The sequence below is a fragment of the Ochotona curzoniae genome, unplaced genomic scaffold (assembly GCF_017591425.1).
Source record: "Ochotona curzoniae isolate NIBS_2020 unplaced genomic scaffold, NIBS_Ocur_1.0 contig_4105, whole genome shotgun sequence".
NCBI classification, from domain to species: domain Eukaryota; kingdom Metazoa; phylum Chordata; class Mammalia; order Lagomorpha; family Ochotonidae; genus Ochotona; species Ochotona curzoniae.
The window spans coordinates 3,140,656-3,157,805 of NW_024466129.1; positions in this window are offsets into that span (position 1 = coordinate 3,140,656).

Consider the following 17,150-nt stretch of genomic DNA (forward strand, 5'->3'; position numbering starts at 1 on the left):
TGATCTCACATTCCCATTTCCTGTTCTCCCCATCCTCTTCTCACTGCCACTGTAGTTTTGGGAATGGGATAAGGTGATCAATGTAGAGGGGACAAAAAAAAAAAGGAGGGTGGGGAGAGGAAAGAGGATTGGGGGTGGGCATCTGGCTTAGTGGATAAGATTGTGTCTCAGAGTTCCCAGGATTGACACTCTGACTCCTGACTCCGGTTTCTGCCAGGGCAGACCCTGGAAGTCGCTGATGAGAGTGCATGTGATTGGGTCCATGCTATGCAGCAGGAGATCTGGATGACGGCCCTGGGTCCTGGCCCAGGATGTCACAAGAATGTAGGGAGGGGATAAGCAGATGAGAGTGCCTCACTGTCTTCTCTACCTCTCTGCCTCTCATAAGTAAGCTAGTAAATACACAAATCAATATCAAACAGAAGAGCAGATGGGGGAGGGATGGGGGCAGACAGAATTGTCAGAAGAATCTTACCAAAGTTCTTCCCTCCCCAAGATCTTTCCCTTGACTCACTCCCAAGACATGACATTGCACACAACATGGATCAACTAGCAGCGAGAGACACACAGCCATAAAACGAAGCTACCTCTGTCTGCCTCCCAGTGTGGCCTGCACTTAGGCACTCACTTACTCACAAACTCTATTCGTGCAGCTTTTGAAAAGTGTCTGATTACTGCATAATAACGACAGTTAATTTTATCCCTGTCTCCTACCTGTTGTAGCGTATAAGAATCAATATGCCTGGGCAACACCAACCCTGGATGCAAGGAGCACAAGGCAGGGAAGGCATGCCTGATGCCTCCTGGGGGACTGGCTCTGCAAAGACGGGATGTCAAAGACAAGCAACCTGAGAAGGACCAGTCTGGCCACTGGTCTGAGTATTTGCTGTGTTATGGGTACAAAGCACTACCATTAGGTACTCAGAAGTGAGTAAAATAAATACAGCACAGAACTCATGGAATTTAGGACCTAAGGACTTTGGAAAAATCAGTGGTGCTTTTGATCAAGTCTTTCTAGCTCTCTTCCTTCTGAAACATAGGAGGATTGCACTTTGTGGTCCTCTGGGTCCAGGAATGTGTGGCTCATGAGCCCTGTGTACTTCAGGGCAGAGCTTCACTGCCAGTGCAAGAACCTCTCATGCAACGTGCAGGTTGGGTGACCACTCTCCTAGCCTGGCTCCCGGATGAGTAACAAGCAGAATCTTCTGGCTGACTTACAGTAGGCATGTATCATGACTGCAAAAATTAGCTTCTGTTGTTTTCAGACATTGAGAGCTCAGGAACTGTTGCTACTGATTGATACATTCCCATCAACCAACACATCTTCGTGTAAGAGGATCTTTATGTAAGGCCTTATGCTAGGCACCAGGGATCAGTACAAACTTGTATGGCATAATTCCTACCCGCTGCCTATTTCAACAGAACTGAATATCTAAGGTAGGTATAAGGGCAAGAACCAAAGACAATTTCAGTCCATAGGCTCCCAATGAGTTGGTCACTGATATGAGTGACTCAGTGAGAGCAGGTTGCATCGTGGTAGAGAGGTTAAAATTAAGTAAACTCAGAGAAAAAGTGCCATCAGCTGGGATGTGAAAGCAGATTTCATGGAGGTTTTGGATCTAAGTTGGACCTTGAAGAGTAGATTAAGGTTAGCAAAGCAAAGTGTGTAGCATGTTCCGCTGTGAAAGACCCTGAGCAACATGCACGGGGGGTTGTATACAACATGCTTAGGAGTGAGCAGTGTACAGAACTTCTCACCACCAGTAAGAGCCTGAGTTGGGAGCTAGGGGTGGTGGGGTGCTGCTAAGCTGAACCAGTCTGAAGCCTGCAGGGGTTGGCTACAAAGTCACAGGGATAAAGGGGCAAGGCAGATGACCCAGGCCTGGCTTGACAAAGGCTGCTATTGGCAGCATCCTCATTCGGGAAGCCGTGTCTCCCACCAGCAGCCATGCCCCACTCCCATTCTCTGCAGAAGGTAATAACCTGTCACTAGAGCAAATAAAGTCTGATTTACATGGAATTTAATGCTAAGCATTTTCCTTTATTTCCTAGCACTGCGGTGGCAGGATGGCAATGCTTGGCACGGTCAGACCTGCTGTGTGCGACAGCAGGATTTCTCTGGGTAGAAGTTTAGGAGAAATTGTTTTCCGGTGACAGGATCTGTCGTATTGGGCAGGGAGTCTCAGCCAGCGTGGCAATATCCCACCTGTTCCTTTGGAAAGATGCAAAATCAGATGGAGGCAGGAGGGAAGGAAGGAGTGCTGCTGGGAACTCACACTCGATTCTCTGACCATAATGGCTGGAGTCTCATGTGGCAACATCACTGGTCCCAATACCATAGTCTTCGCAATACCCATGATTAGAGACATCCTTTGAGCATCAGCCATGGTGCTAGGCACAGCGTCTACAAAGACCTGGCCACAGATGCTATGGAATTTAGTAAGAGCATCTTTTTTCTTTATATCGAATACCCTCCCCACTTTATCACCACAGATACATGAATATGCTATGAGCAAATCTAACCTATTTTCTGAGACCCTCTTTTATGATATCCACCTCTTCTAACCCCCCATTATCAGGGTAAGGTTCCCCTTCTTCTGAGTTCCCAGTTCCTATTAAGCACTCCTTTCTTTTAGTACTCACCTATTCTGTACTCTGGGTCTAGAAATCGAAACACATGTGCTTTCCCATCACTGGGCTCTGTAAGTCCTTAAGGGCCAGTGTAGAAACCATATCAATTACCATTCACTTTCAAGCATGGTCCCTGAGGGGAGGTCTAGCTTGGTAGGAAAAGGGAGTTTATGCAGACCAGTTGGCATATAACCTACCAGGGGTAAACCCTGGAGAGTCTTGAGGAGCAGGCTAGGGAAATTGAGGCACCCCAGGAAGAATTTAGGGGAGCTGGTTACAGGGAGCTCAGCAACTCCCCTCTAGTGTGCCTGGAGGTTTTGTTTCATTATTGCTGTTCTCTGTCCTTGGGATCCCTACAGGAGGAGTTCACTAGGTCTGAATGTGAAGCTATTTTATTTCCTTGACTGAGTGGCACTTGAGTAACACACAGGGGGACCTCTACGACCTCTCCCCGCGCCCCAGCACACACACACACCAAGTGGTTATCGGAAGCCTATTGGAGTCCCCGGCTGACTTTCCTTGATCTTCATCAGATATCTGACACCCCATCAATGTCCTCTCAGGTGGATCCTCAGGGAGTAGGAAGCTCCTGGGACTGCTGAGGATTAGAAGCAAGGATCAGGAAGGAAGCTGACAGTCATCCAATGGGTTGACTCTCCCCAATACCATGGATAATGCTATGTTCATGGCCATTTCTGTGGAGGGCCATTTTAAGACATCACAATCTGTACTGTAACACTGTTCCACCTGTTGGCCTCTCCAACTCTGCCTGTGTGGAGCAGTCATTACAAGTTGCATCAAGAGGGAACAGGGTCCCAAATGCTAAATCCCAGGGTCTGGTGGAAATGAACTTCACAATTTTCTTCAAGGGAAGATTATCCAAGTCATTGCTCATGCGGACAACTGATAGCAGGTTGTCAATATTCCAAATATTAACTGTGCGACCTTCAGCCAGTCCCTTCACCTCCCTAAGCCTCAGGTTCATCTACTGTAAGATGAGGGAGAAACTGCCTGGAGAAGTTGCATTAAGCAGGAAATGAAGACTGACCTGGGCCTGGCATGTGCCAGTGCTGAGCAGATGTTAGTTCTTGTTAGTGGCAAATGGATGCAATCTCTTGGGTCTATAGAGTGAGTGTCTCGCCAAGGATGTCTTGATACCAAGGGGAGTTTAATAAGGTCACTTATCATATGCAGGCTGAGGTGGTGAAGGTGGAGCCGATAAACCTGCCAAGGGACTCAGTTCTGAGTGGGTGCAGGTGAAGGCTAAAGAGAGGGAGAGTGAAGGCAATTCAACCAAAGAGGTAACCAGATAATAGCAAGATGAAGGGCTTGATGGGGAAGGTAAACAAGATTGATAAAAGAGATTAGAAAGGAGCGGGAGGCCAGGCACTGCAGGGAGTAGAAATAGAGCAGAATAGCCACAGGATGGATGCTGCGGGTGGAAAGGGGCCATAAAACAGAAGAGAAAGCAAGAAAAAAACAGTGTAAACAGCCCAGAGGAGAGAGTAGGGAAATGATAGGGCAGACAAGCAGGAGGGCTGCGAAGGGGAGAGTAGAGATGAATGCTTCACTAGAGACCTCAGATGAGTCAGGGAAAGTGTGGGGAGGAAGACCCCAGGGCTTCACACCTCTGGTTGGCTGCCTCGGGCTGTGCCCCTGAAAGACTTCTGTGTCCTGGCTTAATGAAGAGAGCCCTGGGGCTGAACTAGCATTAAAGCAGATGCAAATCCTGTCAGGAGTCCGTCACCTTTGCTGCACCTGCCATTGAGGGGGAATGTAAATGAGAGTCAGCCTGGCAATGATCTTGCCACCCCAGGGCTGGCACGGAAGCAGTTCTGGGGCCTCTGGTGCCAGAGCCAGCAGCAGGTGCTGGCCCACACTTGGGAAGCTGGAGTCTCACTCCTCTCCTGCCATAAGCCTCTGCTATCATTTCAGGACCTGCCTCAGTTCACCAAGGCTATGTGTTCCTTGTCTTGACTACAAAGGCAAAGGTCAAGAAACCCCAGCTCCACCACTCAGTACTTTAACCACATGACTAAAGTAAATAATCCAGACGTTCTTTACATCCTCCCCTAGGACTCACACACAGCTGGGGGATAAGGGGCATCTTGCCTCACTCTCTCCCTTCCTCCCCACACTAATGATTTAGGAAACATATAGCCATCATTATGTAACAGGAAGCATTTTGTAAGGGCTGTGAGTCCTGCACTCTGCAAGATGGTGAGGATTAGAAGATAGGAAAAAGAGTTTGCTGTGGGCTAGTGAGCTCGGAGGAGTACTTGGTGGGCAAGTTCAGTAAGGAAGAGGAATGCAAAAGGTAGGCATGAGGAGAGGGGAAGACCCGAGCAAGGAAAAGCAGGGGGCACTTGTACAGCCATAAGTAAAACACCATTGGGGTTGCACAACATTCCTGGAGAAAAGCCTGGGGCAAAACATATGGAAAAGTGGTTTGGATAAAGGAGACATCAAGGTCAAGGAATTAGACTTTGCCACAGGCCCTTGACCCAGCAGCTTGATGTACTTGCTATGCCAGCGTCCAATATTAGAGTGATTGAGTTCAATTCACTCACAGATCAGCTTCCTGTCAATGTGCCCCCCTCAGAAGCTATGGGTGATGGGTCAGGTATGTGGGACCCCAGAATTGAGTTCCTGGTTCCCAGCTTCTGCCTGGCCCATTAGCTCTGACTGGTGCAGGCATTTGTGGAGTGATCCAGTGGAAGGGAGGTTTACTTTTTTCTCTCTGAAATAAATACAATTAAACTTTTTGAACTTCAACCATAATCCACTGAGGCTGTTGAGAGGACAGAGACAGAGATTTTAGGTGGTGCTGGATAAGATGACAAGGAAGACATGGGCCAGGATTCAGAGCTGGGGTCCATGTCCTTGCAAACAGAGAGAAGACAGCCAGCATTGCCTGATCCATCTTCCCCATGCTGCCTTCTCCTTGGAATGCTCAACACTCAGCCTTCTCCCTTACCCCACACCTGCACAGGCCCAGCCTTTTATCTTCCATGCCTTGTTTGTCCTCTTCCTTCTTCCTTTCCATGGCAACCTCAATTTTTAAGAAGGCTATTGGTCCTCATGGTAACTCAGACCCATTAGAGATCTCTTAAATGATGTTGAGGACCAAACACTATAATGAAAGGGAAGGGAAGCTGGAGGCAAGGACTCCAGCACCAGGGCATTCACTGGCACGGTCCACCTAAGAGCTGCATCACCTGACATCTAGATGCTGATTTGGGGAGGCATCTCAGGGCCAGAGAAGGTAGGGAGGTGGCTCTGGCAGCTGTGTCACACTGCCCGACACTCCTCCAGGAGGTGTGGCCAATTATTTTGACAATTCTGTCTTGCCATGTCAGTTAAAGGTTTTGTGCTAGACACACTTCTCTCCAGAGACAGCATGGGCAAGAGGATGGGGCTTTTCCTGCATGCCCTGTGGCACCTGGCACAGTGCTGTACACTAGTAGGAGCTCAGGAATACCATTGGAATCAGCAAATGGAAGTAGACACTAAAACGGGGCGGGGCAGGGGGTGATCTATTTGCACAGAAAATGTGATTTTGTACTGAGATCCAAGGGAACGCTGTCATTCAAAGTAATGTCTTTGTTCCAAACACCCTTTGAACTTGCTTTAGCATTATGTTTAAGGCCCGTTAATGAGCCACACAAGAATAGCAGTCTCATTACACTACAGTCACCCTGCACAAGTACAGAAAGTCCTTCCTCCATTTGTTTTTGAGGTACCTTTTTACCCCCCTTCCAAAGAAGCCCTTTTGTGACTTTTCAAATATCTTTATGTACTCATGCATTATTTAAAGGGCAGAGGGACAAGAAACAGAGGGATAAGAAGATACCTGCCACCCACTGGTTCACTTCCCAAATTCTACAGCAGCAAGGCTGAGCCAGGCAAAAGCCAGGAGCTGGGAATTCAGTATAGGTCTCCCACATGGGAAGTGGGGACAAAACTACTCGAGCCACACCGGCTGCCTCTCAGGGTCTGCATTTGAGGGAGCTGCCGCCGGATCTGAACCCAGGCACTCCTACACGAGACTTGGGTAGCCCATGTGGAGACTTCTTAACCACTGTGTCAAATGTTCACCCCACTTTGTTTTTCTTAATTCTCAAGATTGTCCATGATATCTTTTTATCTAAACTTACTTGCAGAAGATGAGGGAGCAGTGAGTTTTTAGGAACTTAAAGCAAAAAGAGGTTACCATCTTGGTAGCAGCTAAAATCTTTGCCTTGCAGGCGCCGGGATGTCATATGGCCGCTGGTTCTAATCCCAGTGGCCCCACTTCCCATACAGCTCCCTGCTTGTGGCCTGGGAAAGCTGTGGAGGTCGGCCCAAAACCTTGGGACCCTGCACCCCCTTGGAAGAGGTTCCGGGCTCCTAGCTTTGGATCGGCATAGCTCTGGCCATTGCAGTCGCTTGGGGAGTGAATCATTGGATGAAGATCTCCCTCCGTTTCTCTGCCTCTCTGTATATCTGACTTTCCAATAAAATAAAATAAATCTTTAAAAAAAGCAAGGAAAATTTGCACTGTTATTTGATAACATGTGGATCTATTTGTCAACTGCTTTAAACATCCTCAATGCTGGCTTTTCCATTGTGAGGGTGAAGGGCTCCTGTACATCTTTACAGAAATGATTTTGTTCTTTCTGTACAAGCATTTGTTCTCAGGGCTTCTCTACATGCCGTCCCTTCCCCCCCCCCCCCAAAAAAAAAACCTGAGTGTTGAATGTGTGTAGTTATGACTGGCGGTAAATTAGTTGACTTCCAGGTTTCCAAATTAGAACCCTGCCGGCTTAACCGTCAGGACTGAAAGCTCAGTAGAGCAAGGTGGAACAGACAGCAGACTTTTGAAAATCCACAGAAATTTCTGTGTGGTGTCACAACTGACCCAGACATAGCTAAGACAGCTGCTGCGGCAGCTGCTGTCCTAATGGTATCAGTTGAAACAGAAGACAGGGACCCCTCATCTTGGCCACCCGTCCATATCTGCTTAGGGCCTCTTTCTCCACGCCCTTTCAGTGGTGTGTGGTGGATGCATCTAGAACGGTCTCTCCTGGGATTCCCCACGCCCTCAGTTTGTGGTCATCAGAGTAGCCAACTGAGCCTCCTTGGCAGCAGGCTGGCCTCTTGGCAAGGAAACAGAGGTCCCAGCTCGTCAGAAATTCTATCTCTAGCAGCCATGAGCAGCAGATGGTTTGGGGCTTTTTGTCCATCTCTACCTTCAAACTGGATACTTACACTTGAAAAAACAGTCTGCCAGCTGGGAAGAGTGAAGAACCCTCATGAAAGACAGGGTGCTGTGGAGACAACGGCATGAAATCTGCTTCCTGGAGAGTGCCTGTGCCCAGAGCGCCTTCTCCTGGCTTGGCTGCAATGAAGCTGTGCAATCTGGTGTGCTGTTTGTCTTTATCTTCTAGGATTTTCTTTCAATGTTTGTAAAATGGCAGTGATTGGACAACATGATGGGGTTCATAGTGTTGGTGGCAGACATAATCCCCTGCTCACATAGAGAGATAGGCCAGTAACTCAGGAACAGGTTACAGTTCCCCATCATGTCCTAGTTGTGGGCAGATATGTGATAATTTGTCTTCTTTTCAGGGACTGATTGCGATGATTCAGACATGGGGAGCTGGAGAGGAATAATACCTCCAGTCCTGGATTAAAGCAAAACAAATCACCTCCTGTGTGCCAGGATCCAGGATTCACCAAAAGGCTGCTGAAAGATGAACTCAGACTCTGGTTGGTGCAAAGAAAGGATTCTCTTCTTGGTTACAAAATCTTACACAAAACTAGAGCAGCACATTCTGTAATACTGCCTCATAAATTTTCTTTGAACAGAAATATCCTTGTGCCCTACAACTCTTTAAGCCTTTGAAACTACACCACTAGGCGGAGGCAAACTGCCCCAGAATGCCTAAAACTTCTCAAGAACCAAGGCTTGGATGGCAGGCTTTGAGTTCCTGAAAGTGAAGACTTGCTCTTGCAACGTTTGCTGTGATTATCATTGCAGTGTTAATAGCAAAACATGCTGTTGGCTGTCAAGGGAAGCAGCTGAAGGACTCCAGCACGGAATTGACACCACAAGTCAGGGAGAAGGCAAAATTGCCCAGGGCTGCAAAGGCAGTTTTCTTGCTATATAGAGAGAAATAAGAATATTTTCTAGATTTGAAGGAAATCTTAAAGAAAGAGAAGCGCTGGAAAGCTTTTGTGTAAGCAAGGGCTGTGAACTATGTTCCACCTGGAGGCTGCTACTCTGAGAGGGGTATGGACAGAGAAGCCCACCCAGCCAACACAGGAGACTTCACCATGCTTCCTGTCTGGACCACTAGAGCCAGGGGCCCCCAGCATCACAAGGGCTAGTTGCATAGATGAAAGGCACAGCAGTACTGTGTGTTGGAGGCATGTTCCCTCCTAAATTCATACTGAGATCTCGTATCCTATTTGGAGAGGTAGGACCTGGAGCCGAGTAGGCATGCAGGCTGTGCCCTCACCACTGGATTAAAGCTGTTACAGCGAGAGTGGGCTCATCACAACATGTGTGTGTCCTCTTCCTCACTACCTGTCCTCTCTTTGTCCTTCCAACTGTGTAAGGCACCTTATTGTGTCATGACTCAGCAAGAAGGCCCTTGCTGATATTAGCACCTTGTTCTTGCACTTCTTTGCCTCCATAATGGTGAGAAATAAATTTCTGTTTATTATAAATTACCCAGTCTTAGGCATTTTATTATAACAGCACAAAACAGGCTAAGACAGCAGGATAGGAGTGGGCAGAGGCTGAGCCTAAGGAAATAACTCCTTCCACTGCCACCGCCTACGGAGCCTGGGCTAACTCCCAGAGTGGCTGCAGGATTCCACGTGCCTGAGTAGGACACCAAGCAACAGGGTCACAGTGGGAGAGCCAGGACACCTGGCAGAGCAGCCAGGGACAGGAGAGCCCAGGCAGAAGTTGAGCTGGCACTGGATCCTCAGAGCGTCACAATGTGTGCCAGAGCTGCAGGAGGCACTCAGTGGGCTGCCTGAGAGAGCCTGCTGAACTGACCCAGTTCAGTTACAAGGGCACCTCGAGAATCCTATGACACTCAGCAGCATGTACCAGCAGAGACCTTGAGACAGAAATACTTTCCTTGATGCCAAAATCATGCCAAGTTCTCCTTCCTGCCTACACTTGGTACCCAGGGCACCCCTGACAGAGCTGAAAATGTGATTGGTGTGGGCAGCAGGATCAAGGGGTCACTTGGAACAGAAGAGGAAGGAGACGGAAAGCCTGCATGGTTCAATCGGTGGAGGCCACACCGGGGCAGCAATCATTGTGGGCAGGGCAGAAGGAGGTTCATGCTCAGGGGTATGGAGAAGCCAGCAGGGCCAGAGGACACTCAGAGACCAGCCACTCTCCCCTCACTGACCCATGACCATCACAGTGGCACAGTGAGGGTCACCTTGGGATCCACAGAGGGCAGGGACACCTCCAGCTGATGACAGAGACCAGCCACTCCCCCATAATCAATCCATGATCTTGCGAACCCTCAAGGGACGGGACACCTCCAGCTGATGATCTAGACACTTTTCCTGATACCCCAAATTTCAGATATCTCATCTATAATGGAAATTTTGAGGGTTGAATTATTGCTCACAAAAGGTATGTTTGAAGCACCTCAGGATGTAACCATATTTAGAAATAGGGTCTTTGTATACATCATCAAATTAAAATGAGGTAATTATAGAAGGCTGTAATCCAGTGCAACTGGTGTCCTTATAAGAAGGAGGAATTTGGACAGAGACAGACATAGACAGGAGGTGATGTGAAGCAACCGAGTGCAGTGAGACATCTGCCAGCTCAGAGATGCTAAGAACCGCAGGAAAACATTGTGAACTAATAAAAGCAAGTAAGTATTCTGAGAGATGCCCAAGTATGGACCTACTGTCTTCCCGATTTTAGACTTCTGGTCTCCTGAATCTTGAAAGAAACTCCTGTTGTTTAAATCATTCAGGCTTTGTTGCTTTGCCATGGCAGCCCTAGCAGACTAGCAAAGGTCAAGTGTGTGATGTGTGAAAAATGTTGATTAGTGCAGGCACTGTGATGCCACAGGTTAGATTGCTCCTGCGATGCTGGCATGCCATGTCGGAGGACTGGTTGAAGCTCTCCCTAGCTATTCCACTTCTGATCTAGCTCCCTGCTAATGCACCTGCAAAGACAGCAGAAGAGGGTCCAAGTAGCTGGTTCCCTGACACTCATGTGGGAGACTCAGTGGAGTTGTTTCCCGACTTCAGCCTGGTCAAACCCTGACTGTTGTTAGCATTTAGAGGGTGAGTTAAGAGAAGGAAGATCTGCTTCTCTCTCCTCTTTCTCTTTCTTTTACTCTCTAGCACTCTGCCTTTCAAAAAGATACTTAAAAAGGAAAAAAAAAGTCAACTTCCTCAAGTGTTTGTGGTGATGCTGGAATAAAAACACATGCTGTGATGGCCACTGTATGAAAGTACAGCACATACATAAAGCTGTAATGTATGTGATAATGATAATAAAGACCATGGCTGGTGTATGTATTTACTATACCGTACTATTTATTGTTATTTAAAGTATACTCTTCCTAATCATTAACAAGTTTGCTGAAAAAAGGTACACGGTGTTACACTAGCTGCACCTTCCAACGTCTCTTGTTTACTGTGTTTCTTAGGTTTCTTTATTGCATCATTTTCTCTTGTGCTTGATTAATCTTAATTTGTTCATCATGGCTATAGGAGCAACGGACTACAGCATTAGCTGTACTATCTAGGTTTGTGTGGGTACATTTTGTTTTGATGTTTTTTGCATGCTGATAAAATCACCTAATGACACGTTCCATAGAATTTATGCTTATTCATCAGGATACTTTGCAAAGTTCATGAAAGTGGGATTAAAGGATTCTTATTTTGCTACAAAAACTTTTCAAAATCCATGTAGTTTTTTTTATATATAGCATACATTTTTACTGAACTTTTTGAAACTCCTATTACACATTGGATTTAAAGCTATTTTGGCATGAAAATAACCTCAATTTTAATCTGTTTTCCATGAACTTTTCAAAGAAAATGTAACTTGTCATCTTTTGGGAAGGCTCCTTTTTGACTTCAGACATGGGGCGTCGGCTCCCTCTTTGGCTCCCAAACTTGAGCGGTTGAATCATCATTTTCAATCTTAAAATGAGAATAACAACAATAAATCCTCTACATCCTTACTAGCCTACAGCCTCATTTTTTTAACAGACTAACTTAATTTATTTTTAGGCGTTGGGGCTTGTACTAATTAGTGCAGCTGAATATATATTAACTGCAAATGAACTTCTCCACTTCTCCCACCCAGCTGCCAATGCACGGCTCTGATTACACACCCATTAGTATTTCCTCCACAATTGTACAGAGGAGTGTCTGCCTGTGTCATCATTGACTAGCTACTTCTAATGGCTCCTACCAGATATTATTGATAAAGGAAACACAAACAGATGCGTTTAGGATGTGCAGGCACGCTCTGAGGACTTTACTCAAGACAGCGCATCTAACCCTCTTCGTAAACACTGATAAAGTAGTGCCGCTATCCACATTTTACAGAAACAAGCAAGCAAGCAAACAAACAAACAGAGGCATTAGAGCTGGGAGAAGATTAAATAATTTGCTTCAGGCCATACAACTAATAAATATAAAAACAAGAATTGAATTCAATATTCAACCTTAAGCTTTATGCTATCTTAACTGCCGTTGCTGCAAAAATGCTTCCTAAATTGATCCTGGGGGCTAGCTCTGTGGTACAGTAGATTAAACAACCACTGGCAAAGCTGGCACCACACATCAGAGCACCAATTTGAGTCCTGGTTTTTCTGTTTCTGATCCAACTCCCCGCTAATATGCCTGGAAAGGCAGCCAAAAATGGCCCAAGTACTTGGACCCTTACTACCTACATGGAACACCCAAGTGGAATTCCTAGTTCCTGCTTTGGCCTGGTGCAGCCCTGGCCATCACCACCATTTAGGGAGTGAACCAGCAGATGAAAGATCACACGTCTTTCCTCTCTCTAACAGCCTTTCAAAAATTAATCTTTTTTTATAAAGTGGTTCTGAAATAAAACCACAGAAAATTGAGCAAAATACTGTTTTTCCTATGCCAAGAATATTGCCAAAATGACATTTTGTCAATCCTTACAGAACCTACCAGCAAAACTATCATTATTGCTAATTTTATGGATGGGAAAATAAAGGCATACAGAGACCAAGTTACTCGAATGAGATTCTACAGGTCCTAAGTCTCAGAGCTGGGATTCAAATTTTTGTCTTTCTAAGACTAAAATTTATACTCTTCCCACCAGATTTCCAGACTTAAAAGGCAAAAGTATTTCAAAATCTAGACAGGACATGTCTGCAGAACAACCTGGTAAGTGGTGGTTTTTTAGTATCTCCAATTGCCGAAAACCTGTTTTTCCTAGGCAACCTATTACCCTTTCCTCCCCTCTTCTTTCCTCCCTCACCCTATCCTTCTTTTCCTTCCTTCCGGTCATTAATGAAGAATCTAGAACCATGTTTCCCAGTCTTTCTGGGCACACAAAGAAAAGGTCCTGCCACAGTCTAGGATCCAGGCTGAGGTTGCTCTGGTCATGAGCAGTCAGGATGCCCTAAGAGCTGGGGCATGTAAGCTTTGGGGATACTTCTAACTCACTGGAGGATAGCGTTCAGAAACTTTAGTTCAAAGAAATCATCAGTAAATGTAGCAATGTTCATATAGCACTGTGTGCCTCAGGGTTGTAACAGATAAGTACAGCACAACAAAAAATGGAGGAGAATGGATTCCAAACTCAGAAATCAGGAATAGATTTCTTGAATGTCTGAAGGACACGTTGAGTTGAACATGGGGAAGAGGTGGGTACTGAGTAGGAGGGCACTTACGGCCAGAATGCAAGCTTAAGATGTTAGATGCCCCATCCACACTTTTGTCTCTGTACTTCTTTGTTCATTTTTTTTTTCCTTCTGTCCCCTCTTCCTGTCGGGACCACTTTCCTTATTCTTATCTTGTCATTCCTTCCTGATTGGAACCATCAACATGGAGGTGGCACACGTGAATTAATTCAAAGTGAAGAAAGAAACCAGCTTTCCCAACACATCTTACAAGAAGCTTTGGTGAGAAGCATCCAACACCATGGCTGCAGATCTCGTCATTTGGGAACCAACGTTCACCTGACTGAGATGTCTGTAATAGACAGGATGAACCTAGTGGCTGAAGCAATGGGAAGTCCCTCCACAGTCACTCCCGGTAAGCAAGCAGAGGCTATCAATCACGAGAGAGGCATGGCAGCTCCTTCCTTGTGTCCCAAATTTGCTTTAAATAATGATACACTGGCAACAAGAGACCATCAGTATTCCACAGCCCTGCGCAAAGTGATTTCACATGTGTGGCTCTTTATTTTCGCAAACATTTTATTCTGACATTTATTTTACAACCAAATACCAAAGACTGATTTCTCTACAAAGCTTGCATTACGTCGACATGATTTTTCCTTCAAGGAAGTATACCCATAAACCAATCATTAAATGAAAAAGAAAAACGCTCTCTCCCCCCACACAGCTTTCTAGACTGCCGGAGGAACTCAGTTCACCACAGCTTCTGGCCTAACATGCGAACATACGAGGGGCCCTACTTTTTAATAAATAATTACCCAATTATTTCAAGGAAGGTGAGCTTTGGATTCAAACAAATCTGAATTTGAGTTTGAACCTGGTCACTTGGCTACCTGTAGTGAATTACTTAGTTTTACTAATTTATTTTATTTAACTTTATTTATTTATTTATTTTTAATTAAGATTTTTTTAAAAAAACATTTATTTTATTTTATTGCAGACTCAGACATATATAAAGGAGGAGAGACAGAGAGGAAGATCTTCTGTCTGATGATTCACTCCCCAACTGGCCACAACAACTGGAGCTGAGCTGATCCAAAGCCAGGAGCTCAGAGTCTGGAGCCCGGAGCTTCTTCCGGGTCTCCCACGCGGGTGCAGGGTCCTAAGGCTTTGGGCCGCCCTCTATTGCTTTCCCAGGCCACAAGCAGGGAGCTGGATGGGAAGTGGGGCCGCCGGGATTAGAACCGGCGCCCATATGGGATCCCGGACATGTGCAAGGCAAGGACTTTAGCTGCTAGTCTACTGTGCCAGGCCCTTAATTTACTTAATTTTACTGTCTTTTTTAGTTAGAAAAAAAAGGAGCAAAAATTCTCAGACTCATGGGTAAGACGGAACAGTGTATGAAGGCATTCAGCTTAGTACCTCACTGTGGAAGACACTTAGAAATGCTACTTTTTCATTCTTCTAATTGGCCTACTAACCAAGTACCGGTTCAAAGTTCAATAAACTGTTGGCTAACCAGTGCAAGCATCAAACCTCTAGTTTCAAGAGCAGTGGTTCTTGCTTCCGGCAACAAAAGAGAATACTTGGATAGTCTTTTTTAAATGTCAGAGATCAGATTCCCCCTTTGAGAATTTCTAACATCATGGTTCAAGGAAGAAACTGGAAACCAGCAGCTGGTTCGTGCTTTTCCACATCTGCCCAAGTGGTTTTAACGTGCAGAAGGTTCGGGGAAAAAAAAAATCCAGGACTAGGAAAGGAAAATGACTCTGCTCTCTTCTGCTCTGACCAGTCTGGGAAGCATGCTGCATTCCACCCTGGCGGCCCAGCGGGCAGCACTCACCTGGTGAGAAGCGAAATCCACACTACCTCATGAAAAGAAGAGCTCAAGGATGAGCGATGACTGAGTAGCCTAACTGGGCGAGGAGGACCAGGAGTAGGTGAGCACTTCTCAACTAACGTCAGGGATTACTACATGGAGGAAGATCAGGCTTGTATCCTGTTGTCTGAAGGGGTCAAGCTCTGTGAATTAGGTACTCAGATCAGATATGGCCCAAAATAAGAAGGACTGCCTATAAATGTGGTGAGTTCACAGTCCCTGAAGGGACGTAAGAAAACATTGCATGATGATGACAATTGATGGTGGAGGGGGTAGGATTCAAGCACTGGATAAGAAGTTGGACTCGTCCTTAATGCTCTCTCTGAACACTGTACAGTGATAGCAATATAATTAATCTTGAGTGAGTTGTTGGGCAAAGGTGGGGGACAGGTGGAATGTCCTTCATGGTGGCTCCCCTTGCCAGGGGCTTCAGGAGGCATGTCCTTCAGGCATAGCTAAGGCCCAAAGACCATACATTCTTCATGTGTTAGCTGGGGGTGATTGTAATCATCTAGACCAGAGTTCATTCTCTCTCTCTCTCTCTCTCTCTCTCTCTCTCTCTCTTTTAATTTTAAAGCTGTGAGACCTCCTTGTTTTTGTTAGTCCAGCAAAATTCTACATGAGAATCTCATGGGTGGTTAAAGTGAGCTTCTCTGGGTGACAGAGGTGGCTGCCTTCATCAGGGGTCCCTGCAACTGGCTCATAACCCTGCAGTTTCACAGTGTAGGTTCTGGAAGTGCTGATTTTGCAGATAACCCTATGTTTTCAACACAAGAAGAATGGAGTTTAGGATTACCAATAATGCTGTCAGGGTCACACAGCTCATAGAGAACAGAGTCAGGCCCAAGCCGAAGCTCCCTTCTTCTGAGTCCAGGGACTCTTTGTTAGCCCACATGAATGCCTTAACAGCAGTCTGGGCTCTGTTCTGGGACATTTATCTGTAGCAAGAGGAGTAAAACCTAAGAACTCATTGAAACTCTCTGGCCGAGGGTTGTCTGGATGTGCCCGGGTGGGGAGATGATTTTTAACCTGTTAATTTTTAATTCAGCATTTTCAGTGACCAAGACCTTCTGCTTGTGTCATGACTAGCGTGGCTTGAGGGAAAGCGCAGTGGTCTTATGTCAGCAGCCAGGACTGGCAACCAGCACACACATGGCCCCACCTCACAGTGCTCCAGCTAACTGAGGAAAACATATTCAACTGATCACGCCTGGGAAAGTGTTTTAATCTTCCTCCTTACTCTAAATTTGGGAAAGAATGCAGAGAACTTTCACCAAAAGCAGAAGCAAGAGTGACAAGGAATTGTAAGGGCACAGGCAATTCTCAAAGCAAATACCCAAATCTCTTATATAATAGGAGATTTGGAAAACTTCTCCATTCACTCACTCCCCTAACTCACTCATTCAACAAGCATTTAGACATTACATCTATTGTTACAAGAAGTATATTTTAAAATATTTATTTATTTATTTCAAAGACAGATTTGGAGAGAGAGAGAGATCTTCCATCCATTGCTTTATATGCCAAAGGACTATAGCAGCTGGAGCTGAGACATTCTGAAGCCAGGAACCAGGAACTTCCTCCAATCTCCCAATAGACATAGGGGTCCAAGGACTTGAGCCATCCTCCGCTGCTTTCCCAGGCAATAAGCTGGGAGCTGGATCAGAAGTGGAGCATCTGGGACTAGAACCAGCATCCACACCTGATGCTGGCACTACAGGCAGAGAACTAGCCTGTTGAGCCACCACACTGGCCCCTTCTAGGTTTTTTTG